This window comes from Strigops habroptila, chromosome Z (assembly GCF_004027225.2).
Source record: "Strigops habroptila isolate Jane chromosome Z, bStrHab1.2.pri, whole genome shotgun sequence".
Taxonomy (NCBI): domain Eukaryota; kingdom Metazoa; phylum Chordata; class Aves; order Psittaciformes; family Psittacidae; genus Strigops; species Strigops habroptila.
The window spans coordinates 89,223,516-89,235,893 of NC_044302.2; the positions used below are offsets into that span (position 1 = coordinate 89,223,516).

Here is a 12,378-nt window from a genome sequence, read left to right on the forward strand (position 1 = left end):
ATTGCTTGCACTGAAGAGAATCACTGTTTTGCCTGGAGCAAGGAACACAAGTGTTGCAAAACTGACTCCTCCTCTAATGGGGAGAGCATGCATAAGTATACAGTTGTATTGCTCCTCGAGCTGCCAGGCTGAATATTTTGCAGTCAGAGCTGTAAACCTTACAGGCTTTTTCTTTGTTTATTTTTCTACTTTGGGGTCTTTTTTCTCCCCATTTCTTTCTGCATTTCTTTTTTTTTTACACATGTGAAACTCTTTCAAATGCTGGATTTTCAAGTCCTTGATAAGGAAGCATTCATGAACTGACATGGGTCAACACACTTTTCATTACCAGGCAAAAGTAAGTACTGCAGTTAAACCTGTTCCTACTTTGTGTTTACCTATGAAGGGTTCTGTGTCATTGCATAAGGACAGTATGGACTGTAGTTTCATTAGCAGAAATTAAAAACTTTAAAAAGAAGTAAAATCATTTAAATACAGTATGCTAAATATTGTATGGCTCTCATTCTGAAAGAAAAAAAAAAAAAAACATTTTTACTTGCCAGTGGTCTCTGTTAAAATACTGAAATAAGCCAGACAGAGATGCCACTCCTGTAAGTTTTTTAAAATGACATTCAGGATTGCATTTATTTTTGTAAAGCCTTTTTAATGCACATGGTAGTAATAATCTTGTGATACTACTGCTTTATATCGATTTTGTTTCCTAAATATACCTTATTTGTGTCATTCATTAATGAAAATAAGCTTGTTGGGGAAATAAATGTCCTGGAGCTCCCGTAACTGCTGTCGTACCTTCCACTATCTACAGTTCCCTAGCTATTATTTAATTCTTCATGTGTTGTCTTCTTCTGCGTTTGTGTGTACGTTCAGTAGTTACCAGACCCTTTTTTGCGTGTGTTATTATCTTCAGAATTCTTTGATATTGGCATAGACTGGCAATCGGAGGCTGAAGGGAAACAGATCTCAAAGAGAGAAGGGAGTGAAAAGCTGGTAACTGAGCTGACAGGCAGTAAAGAAAATGGTGTGATTTGATCCCGAGAGTGTCTTTTTAGCCAATTTTCCCTGTGTTCTATTGAAACACTGTACCGTCATCATCTGTAATATTTTCACTATTCAAACAGTCTCCTGGGAATTCATTAATACTCTGGGAATGAATACAGTTTCTTTTGCTGAGTTCCCTCTAGAGAGCGCAGCAGCCTGCAAGACAGTGTATCGATTCTGTGTCCGTATTACCAGCATAAGCTTTGTGCTGTAGAAATGCTATGCTGCAGGTATCATCCTTTTCTTTTTCTGAGATCTGGCTTGCTAATATTGAGCTGAACTAGGCACTCTCCCAAGGCAGGCAGATGGATTGCCCAGGCTGTGAACATGTTTAAGCAAGTAATGCTTGAATGTCTATGTAAAACATGCAGCCATTTACCTTACGTGCTTTTCATGGCAACAAATATCTGTAGAAAGTCTGTGGCATGAGTGCACATCAGTCTTCTGTGATGAAGTACAGCCTAGTTAAATCCGATGCAAGGATGAACATAGACTCTAATTTGGCAAGGAGCTTGCAGATCTTGAAGAAAAACAATATCCAGAGAAATGCAGTTAGTATAAAGGCAATGAGGAGCCAAGCCTGATAGGTCATCCCAACATATTTTGTGTTGTTAAAACTGAAATAGAAATCTGTCAGACTAAATTTTCTTGCGAAAAATGTAATGCTTTGACAGGGAGATGTTTTGCAGTGGTCTGATCTCAGAGGGATGGTTCAGGTCTCAGAATTTTCATCTTCGTTTTTGAGAAGGGCTTTATATGTGTTTAAGCTATTTTCATTGGATAATCATCCTTTTTTTTGTTGCCCAGCTTTAGATCCTTTTTAAATGTGTTGAGTTTTTGTGGCTCCAGCTGAAATTAACACCACAGCAAATGTTCTGCTACCAGAAACAGGGTATTTGGGCACAGAGGTGGCTTTTGAAAGCTCTGGCCTTCATTTACAGATTGTGAAAGTTTGGCTTTTACACATGCCTTACTGTAGTGAATCAAATGGAGTTCAGCCACTTCCTCCAGCTGCATCAGGCTATCGGTCTAAACTTCTGTGAGTCTATGATTCTGGCCTCCCAGGCTTGTATTCTGCAACAGAATTAAACACAGGTTAATTGCAGACTCATAAAACAGTAGAAATGCTACATTCCTACTGTCTCTTGGTTTTGTCTTGTTTGAAGCTAATAACTTGGTACTTCCAGAATCTCCAATTTACAAACTTTAGGTTGTTTTCTATATATTTATGTACCTGTGTATACATATGTAAGTATCAATAGACTTTTTATCCTTCAGGCAGGATTCTGTTAGGCTTTTGTTCCAAACTCTTGCTAGGCAATACCCTTCTTCCAAAGATCTACTCCGCCGTGAAAACCTTAGTTTTCTGTGGCTTCTGCTTCAGCACCACTTTTGGTTCCCATTTATTCCTTCAGTACAGCTGCCTTTCAGATAGGTTGTTGGATTTCACAAGGTAGAATCAAAGGGCGGTTCAGCCTGTACTGTAAGTTCTTGTTTGTACTAATTAATTAGACTAATCTAGTGCTCTAATAAATTCACTCACAAAAACTTTCGTAACTGGTTCCCTATACTTTTGGGGGGATGCCTTCATTCCCTAATTTGGTCTCCATTCTCGTTTATCTCTGATGGCTATTGCATTTCCCCTTAGCCTGGCTCTGATTTAAAAGTCTGTCACATGAGTCTGTGCTTACTCCTGCTGCATGGGCAGCAAGGCTGAACTTACTTCATTTGAGGCTGATTTTAACCCTTTTAAAGAACTGTCTCATTATTTTAATATCTTTTACTGATTGGTCAGCTGTAGCTGTACTGTTCTGCAGTCCTTCTCTCACCCCAAGTTAGCATTGTGGAGCAATTTAATTAAACAGTATGAAATCAAGGATTCAGACTTTCTGTGTGTGTGTGTGTTTGTGAGCTAAATAATGAGAGAAGGAAGGTTTCGTGTTTTCTTGCCCTTCCTCCTTTCTGTCTTTTTTTATTGCCTGGCCTTACTGAAGAGATCATGACCTCGCTCTGAGAGAAAAGTCTCTCAGAGGTCTGGTCCATAGTGGTTGCTGGTGGTTCTATTTAACATGACCTTTAATCCTTGTAAAAACTTACCTGCTAAAAAGCTTTCATATTGACTAGACCTTTTTGTAGATATTTCCAGTAGAGCCACAGGTAATTCTGTTGGTAAGAATGTCTTTGCAGGCAATCTTACTGGACTTTTATGTATCTGATTTTTTCAGTTCATCGGCAATACTGAAAACTGCAGCATTTACGAGTAAGGAATGCCTTCTAATCACGCAAGTACACAGACTTTATGAGACTTGCAGCTGTTGCATCCACCATCAGAAATCTTTCTCATGCTTTTCAAATGTGAATATTGATAAATGCCAGAATGATCTAATCACCCCATCTTACTTGGGGTATAGCATCCTACTTACTTTAGGAATTGTTAGCTGTTACAATTCCTAAATATTGACTGAACTCCAAAATCCTTCGGAGTTCAGTCACATTGCACGGCAGTTTTCTAAAGCTGATCAACAGAAGTTTTCTTAAGGAATAATTCAGTATATAGCATAGAAAGTAACTTCATATTCCCAGAAGCCTCTACTTGGTAGAATTCTGCACTGCTTGTGATGTTATCTATATGTGCTGTACTCTTTTGTCATTTTCTATTGCAGTCATAAAGTTTTGTCTTCAGAGTTACAAGATACCTGGTGATCTTACAAAGGTTTTGGTTAATCTTTATTTCAAAATAAGCCATACAGGATATTTCAGTTGAGGATTCAAAAGAGTTTGGATCCGAATTCTTAGAAGAAATTAGGAAGCATTGAACCATGAGGAAATTTGTATCCATTTCTGACTGAATGACTAAGGAATCTAGTTGTAACTACAATGACTCATCTGAAGGATGTATCTGGAGAATAAATCTGGGGAAGCATATCATAAGTTTACTTTGCTTAAAAATAGATACACATTTTTCCATCAAATTCAAATGTTCAACTCAAACTATTTATTGTAAGAGCATTTCTTAGGATATCCATTAACTGTGACTAGAAAAGAGAGAGAAGAGAGACAAGCTGAGAGACAAAACAGTCGTGTCTCAAATTCAAGCATTCATAAATACAGCTCACTACCATGGGACAGTTCAAGGTGAGATCTGCATAGTTTAACCTTTGAAAATCCTCTGCAGATTCATTTTTGCAAACTGCTTTATTATGCATATTTTTCCATAATTCATAACTATGAAACTGGCAGATAAGAAAAGAATGTTTTAAAAAATCATTGTAAAGATACAAGCAAATGTATATGTCAAAGTGCGTACTCATTTCCGTAGTCCATGCTTTTTATTTATATAATGAACGTTGCAAGGAAAGTATTTGCAACATGTGAGCATTTCAGAATAGTACTCGGAAGCTCTTTCAGTATGTGCACTCACATGTCCACATATTGTAACTGTGGAGAATGCATGAGATGCCCATGAGGTGGTCTGGTGCCACTGGATGCACTCCACAACACCCTCAGTGAGACAGCTTGAACCCAGACTGCCCCCTAACATGGGAATCATTATTCCCTACCTGCAGCATGTACATGCCAAGTGCACCTGTGGCTCCGACTGATGACTTTTCCTCTATCCCATATACCCCCATACCTTGTAGTAGCGTATGACCAACCAAGCAGAGGAGTCCAGTTAGACTCCTTTTAGGGTGGGCTGACATCATGCTCCAAAAAGGAGGTGAGGGATTATTTTACATTTCTAAGAGACCACTAAATAATATAATTTTTTGGGGTTTTTGTCTTTTGAAGAACCAAGGGCGCTCTGCTTTATTTTTATGTTTCCCTGCCCCACTCTAGGTCGCTGAATTAAAAGTGTGAAAGAATTAACATTTAAAATAAATGTTGAAAATACAGTTTTCTGAAAGATTAGTGCTGTTCGGGATTGCATTTAGGTGGGTCCTCTCACCTGTGTATACAGATTGGATTATCATTATGATCTCTCTAGCTTTACAGTTAATGATCTCCGAGACGATCTCATTCAGCATGTTCATTATGTCTGATACTTGTTTTCCTTGTCTTGAGGAACTTTCTGATCTCCTGATTTTCAACCCCTTGACAACCTGAGGTAACCAGAGATTTTTAGCATGGCAAATCTCCTAGCACATTCCTTGTGCCCTCAGGGTGAAGTCATGCCACATTAATAGTACTTCCAAATTGTCACATTTCCACTTCCAGTGAACATGTGATACACAACATTCCCTGTGAGCAAGTATGTACTGGTTCATTAAAAAAAGTCAATAAATTTGGCACTGATAATTTCTGAAAACTTGTAGGCCTCTAACTGGAAGAAGAACAATCAGGAGCAATCATGATATAAAAATTGAAGTTTTATAGCTTGGGACAGAATAATCTGCTTGATAAATAGCACGTTTTGGATGCTTGTGTTTGGTGTGACACTTCTTCCTTGGAGGAAACAAGAGACAGCCTTTGGAAGAGCAAAGATGGCTTGTAGCCAAATCTACATCTGCTCACAGCTTGATCCAAAAATTTGATTGCTGCTGTTGCTACTCTTCACCCCTAAACATTAACTGGGAAATCATCAGAGTTCAAGGAAGCAAATCCAAAGAGAGTAGGCTTTTTCTTTAAAAGATTTATTTTACTTAATCATAATGCAAAGAGAAAATAAAGAACAATTCACTTCAGTTAGGATAGGGCAAAGTCATGTGCTGTGGTGATACGAAAGGTAGGTAGATCATGATTCTGTAAATACAGAATAAAAATACCAAAAATATCTAAAAATACAAAAAATAAAAGGTACATGCTTCAAGTTAAGAGTAAAGATTAGTTTTAAAAACATTAGTAGAGAAATTGCCTATTAAGATGTAATAACTACCAGATTTAACTAAACTACTAAACTACCAGCTTTAATGACAAAAGCCTGGGAATCTGAAGGTGGGCTTCTTGTGTGGCGCCTTTGTTTTATGTAATAAGATAAAGTATGTTTGTCTTTTTAATGTAATCGATTATGATCATACTGTTTTGTCTTAATAGAAGGAAAATAAAAATTAGTTTGTTGGCTATTTGGCATTCAAGATATTTCTTCTTCTCTCCAGGAAGAGCCTGACCTCATGTGTCTTGAATCATTGTATACCTGCTTAGCCTAAGTAATGCCAAATTAACCCAATCTGCCTGTAATAATTACTAATATATGTTAAAATACTATTCACATGTAAATTCTCTCTCTGATTATTATATACTGCTTCCTACATTATTTATAGATTGAAGAAAGGTATCAAGTATCTTTCTTCATTCCTTGTTTGAGTGGTAGCAACATAAATTTCTGTTTCAATTCAGAAAGATGAGGAAAGGGTGAAGAATGGCTACAACCAAGGGAAATGTCATTAGTATCAGTTAAAAAACTTTGACACAAGATGGTGCAGGCACCATTCCCTCGACTTCTGCTGGAAGACCTACCCCTCAAAAGTCTGATGACCATTGTCCCCACAAGCCCTTCCTGCTTTTCCAGCCATATGACCCACTTCGTTCAGAAGTGTATCAGCTCCCTCAGGCCCAGGATGTCCTCCTTTTATCTATAAGAGTCATCATTTTGTCACGGTCATGGCCATACCCTATGTGATCTCAAAACACCCTGTAACTGCTGACAGCTGAAACCCTGTCTTTTTCTGTATGCCAGAAGTATGTCACAGTCCCTTGTATATGCATGCGTATACACACATACACATACATATATGTTTATAAAAATGCTTAATAAGAGATAATGAAATTAAGTCATATTTTTATGTAGATAGAAAGTTAAATAAAAGGGAAGTACAGTTGAAGGGTGTGGGAGTGTGTCAGAACAAGTGGGGGACCATGAAAAAATTTGAATATGCCTTGGGCAAAGGGCTAAGGCTTGAAGTTGACCAAGAAGTCACCACCCAGACCCAGCTCATCCAAAGAACAGACCAGACCTATGAACCAGACCAAGAGGCCCCTTTCACCTACCTTCAAACCAGGTAGATCACCATACACTGGGGCAGTCCTTCGTCTTTGCCCTGTGTTAGAAAGTAAAGGTACCATTGCTCACTAAACTTGAAAGCCAGAACAAAGACAACTTCACAAGAATATGTGTGTAGGGACAACTACGCTCCAAAGGCGTAGGGACACCTACACCTACACTCCTAAAAAAAAAACATGAGCAAAAGAAAGAAGACAATGGGTCTGGGATTTTGGAAACAAAAGTTTGTTGCAGAGGGTGGAAGGCAACTTTTGCCTACATCTCAGTGTGCTAACAGCTATTTATAATATCGTAACAGGGACTGTACTGCATGTGTTCTCTTAGCCTTATGTCAATGTGAATTTCATAGCACCTTTTTGAAAACGTAGTTCTGGCTGATTACATAGGAGACAGAATTATGCTGTGAACTGGTTTTGTTCTTGCTTAGGACCACAGGATTCAGGAAAAAAAAAAAACCACCACTTAAAAAAGGAACAACAGCTTTGAAAGAAAAGAAAGAGTGACAATGAGAGACAGGTCACCACGACCCCAATAATCAATAAATAAAGTTTCATTGAACATTACTTAAATTGATTTTCTGATGTTTGTTTTCCTATGTGCATGTAGTAGCAGTATGTTACTAGCCTGTAGCGTCTATTAAAAGATATTTACAATGCTTTTGGGGAAGTGGGAAGCTTTGGCGAAGTAAATATCCTTTCTGAAACAGCCAGGAGTCCTGTTGATCTAAACAGAAACCAAGTGGCCTTGTGGCTTGTAAACCAAGATACTTAAAACGTACATCAGGCAGTGAGAAGGCACTTTAGAAGTAACAGGTGTTTATGGCATGTTCTAAGCACAATAACAGTGCTAAGTTTCTTTTAATGGTGATGAGCACTATTATCCAAATGTGCCTGGGCTGTGTGTCTAGAAGACAGAATGGGTTCTGAAATAGCTGGAGCTTTTGAAACCATTTTTGCTACCTTAGTACTTACAGACCAAACAGGGAATGGATGTTTTTAAACCAGCCTTCAGACAAGCTGTTAAAGTAGAGCAATTTTCACTACTTTGTTACTATAATGAAGCAGAGGGCTCTGTCACAGATTGCTTTAGCAGCATGCTAGAAACCAAGATGTGGGGTTCTTCTACAGCATGCAGTCACTATTTGCTACATCGATGTGTTACTAGAGTTTATAATAAAGATATACAACTGCAGCTTACACAGTACTGTCAGAGCTGGACCTGTGGGTGTGAAAGTTCTGCAAAGATTTGGAAAACCATGTCTGGGAACTGGTGTAAAATTAGAGTAAACATGCCTCCATTTTGAAAGGAAGACCATGTGAGGATGCCTACAACAAAATGAAGATTTGACAATTGTTATGAGCAGATGTTCACAGATAGTAGTTTAAACTCTGAGAGTGGGTCAAATACCCATGTAGTGCTTAACAGACTACAGTCACCAAGCTATCAAGGGCACAGTTTATTCCAGGGAGCTTTAAAAAGTGAACACTGTTGAGGCAAATTTGCAAACTTGAAAAGTTTCTAGCAGTAAAAAGGCAAGGAAGGAAGAAACAGCTGTTTGTAAAGTGGAGTTGCTGGCCCTGGAAATTCAACAGCTGGATAAAAGCCTCTCAAGTCCATCATCTTTAACAGTTGGAGCCAGAGTGGGAGAAGAATAATGATGGTGAACTGCAGTTTTTACATCATGCTCCCCAACAATGCTTGAACCAAAATTTGGCCACAAAACACCAATTTGAACTTTACTAAAGAGCTATTCAAAGCCCCTGGGAGCTGTCAGGCCAGTGGGAGGTGTGGTTTGCAGAAATACAATACCCATACAGCTGGAATAATATTAATAGTGCTGCTGGGTAAAACATGACATTATTCTTTGTGGCAAGTCCATTATCCGTCCATATGCATATTGCTGGAATATATAAACACGTACTAGTTCGAACAACAGAGCTTTAACTGTTGACCAGCCATAGGCCTGGTCTTCAATCCTGTAATTAGAAAAACAAACATGAAAACTCTTGTACTTTCTGTACAGCTGGGAAGCTAGCAGTGTTTTTTGGAAGCTTCTCTTGGGGTTGCTGGTGACAGTTTCCCTTTTCATCTGACATGCTTGGAAGGTTATCTGCATCTGCCTCTACATAAAGCTGTGTTGAGCACCAGCTGGTTGGAGATTTATTGTTCCCATTATCATGTTGTTTCCAGCAAATGGTAGGAGCAGTGAGATCATTACAGTGACCCAGTACAAGCTGCATTATATGCCACTGAACCAACCTCATATTGATACACTGAAATAAATACAAATGAAAACAAGCACATCTTATTTCACAATGGAGAAGAGGTTGTGAAGTTGCATCTGCTGCCCTGGAAGGTTCTGATATTCTAAGAAAGTATACCATCATGCAATAAATAAGTAGTAAAAGGAGTAGTGAAAGAATTAAAAGGACCCCTTTTTGTACACGAATTATGAAGGAGCCCAGGTGGAGCAGAGGTTATATTCTACAGCCTCTTTTCAAGAGCTGTATCATTTTTCTGAAGGGGTTTGGAAATTATTAACAAACACATTAAAAGGATGGCTGCAAACATGGCCACAGATGTGTTCAGATGTGTCTCCCAGGCTGTTGTGGCCAAGTTGTAAACATTGGCAATGCAGAAGGTCTCAGGGGTTGTTGAGAGACACATCACAGACCTAAAGGGACAGCCTTCCTCAAACCCTTAAAAGGAAAAGGATGGGTAGTGCCAGGCTGCATTCAAGCCACAACAAGAAGTAAAAGAATAACAAACCCTACTGAACAGCGGAAAAGAAACAAGAAATCCAGAAGATGGCCCATTCTACCACTAAAAAACAAGATACATTTTAACAAATCTGATCTTTGTTTATGGCTGCTCAGAATAATGTACCAGCACAAACTGGATTCATGTGAAGTGCTCCCAATGCAGGTAAGCATCAAGAAGAGCTTGTTCATTGAGATGCCATTACTTCCAGCTATAACATAATTTGCGCCCCCTGGAGCTGGATGGGAAATACTGTGTAGGTTTGAACAACCATGCTGGATGTCTGCTGCAAAATTGTTGAAGAAAAGAGTGAGTTTGATGAATTATTTGTTGGCATCTACTTTCAGCCAGCTAGATGTTACGTTAGGAGACATCCTCATTCTGAGTTTGTAAGGCACAAGCTGCTATGTAAGGTATAGGTGACCTTGAAGTTCAGGTCACTGCCTTCAGGAGTTCATCTTCTGTCCTAACAGGAGACTGCTGCATCAAGTTCAGGAGAGCCATTCATGTTAGAGAGGCCCTTTGGTAACTGCAATCCCCTTCCCTTGTCACACTGCACAATTTGATTCCAGAAATTGCAACCCAGCTATCAGTTACCCAATAGATGTGGTCTTTTTGGGAAGGCCCATTGGGAACTTTCCCTAGTGCCCCTACACACATTCCTGTAAAGTTGAATTTTTGTTCTGGTTTTACATTTTAGTAGGCAATGTTGCCCATATCCTGTAGATACGGGCACAGAGTCCAAAGACTGCCCAAGTAATACTGCATGATGATCTGGTTGGTTTTGCAGCAGTCCTGTTACCTGTTGGTACCATAATTGTATTTTCTTCTTGTTTAATTTTTTTCTATTCTTATTTAAACTTCGCTTATTTCAATACCTCTTAATAAGCAATGTTTTGTATATGAACTTATTCAGATATAAACTCATATATATCTAAAAAGAAATCTGTGTATGCATTTACATGTATTTATACACTCCTTTCTCTATGAATTTATAGAGATATTTACATGGCTATATGTCATATGTATCAAGAATGTATGAGGGCCCTTGAAGAGCTTCCAGGTGACCATGAATGTGGGGGTTCAACTGCCACATGTCATGAGGTGCACTGAGATCACAAAGTTTATACCATTAACAAAACAGCAGCTGTGACCAAATGCAGCCCCATGCTGGGCAGAGGCAGGACGTTCTGCTCTCACTGTTCTGGATTGACCAAGGCATGACCTCTCCTGCCAGCCCTGTCCTGGCCCTCCCAGAATCTGAAAGAGGACAAGGAGAAAGGAAGACAAAATCTTTTCTTCAGACAACAGAATACCCAGTCAGTTTCTGTAGTTTGTTTGCATTTGGTACCCTTGCACTTCTTTTGTGTGTTTTAACTGTTAGATCTGCCTAGTCACAAGAAGGAATACATTTATAACAAAGATAATTTAAATTCAACAGATGTGATTTAGGGGCAGGAGAGCGAAGAGTAGGTTTTATGATCAATTGTGCAAATGTCTCTTAATCATCCATCTTAGCCAGTTAAAACGGAGACACCCCCTATGAGTTGATCTCTTGATGATAAACTGCTTGGAAGTCACTGAAGTGAATACAGAAGAGAACATGGAGATAAGTAACAGCAGCATATGTTCCCACAGAAAAGAAACAATCTTCTCAAATCAATCCAGTTTCTTTCTGAAGGCGGCAAACAAGTCTCAAGGACAGAAGAGCATCAGTGGTCTCACACACCTGCGCTGTGGCCTTTCAGTACAGTTTCATGAAATTTTCATAGATGAGCTAGATGTAGTCTAGATGAAAGTGCTGTGCTGGATGTGCAGTGGTTGTCAGTGGGTTGCAGTCAGAGCTAAAGAATGGATTGAAACTGGCTGCACAAGACTAACTCCGTGGTGTGGCAACTAATCAGTGTTTCATTAGTGACGTAGATAACATGATACCATATGTATTTACTAGACAACAGTGAAAGGAGAGGGACTTCCAGTTTCATGGAGAAGAGAAAGCAGTTATTTTGTTAGGTTACTGTATTCCTATGAAAAGGTACTCAACAACTTTTTAGGTACTCAACAACTTTTTGGATATCAGAAAGAAGTTCTTCCGTGTGAGGGTGGTGAGACACTGGCACAGGTTGCCCAGAGAAGCTGTGGCTGGTCCATCCCTGGCTTGGAGCAACCTGGTCTAGTGGAAGGTGTCCCTGCCTGTGGCAGGGGGTTGGAACTAGAACATCTTAAAGGTCCCTTCCAACCCAAACCATTCTGTGATTCTATGATTAAAAAAAGTTACTCAGTGGAAACGAGAGCAAGGTGCTGCTCTTAAACACAGATACTCACTGCAAAATAAAAGAGGTGATGAAGATTCAAGAAGGTATTTTGCATATAATGGTGTAATGGTACGCAAGAGGAACAGGACTCAGTAATGTCATCCTGCTGTGCAAAAAGTAAATACCATGCCAGGGTTTATAAATAGCAGTCTGTTTTGAGGTGTGCAAAGTGATACTTCTATTCTTTTCAGTATTTTCAAGGCTTCAACTGAAATACTTTGTCATTCTGAGTCATGACGCTTCATGAAAGATTGGCAGAGTCTGCAG

General features: G+C 39.1%; 1 protein-coding gene across 2 annotated transcripts in view; it reads left to right on the forward strand.

Annotated features, from left to right (window-relative positions):
• The window catches only part of PRLR (prolactin receptor), a 157,855-nt gene that overhangs the window by 60,827 nt on the left and 84,650 nt on the right, over positions 1-12,378 (forward strand). Inside the window, exon 4 of one of the 2 annotated variants that reach the window (XM_030470009.1) lies at positions 275-337. The exons of the other annotated variant lie outside the window; for it this stretch is intronic. The gene's annotated coding sequence lies outside the window, so the exon portion shown is untranslated. The remainder of the gene's footprint in view (positions 1-274; positions 338-12,378) is intronic. 2 annotated transcript variants of the gene reach the window in all.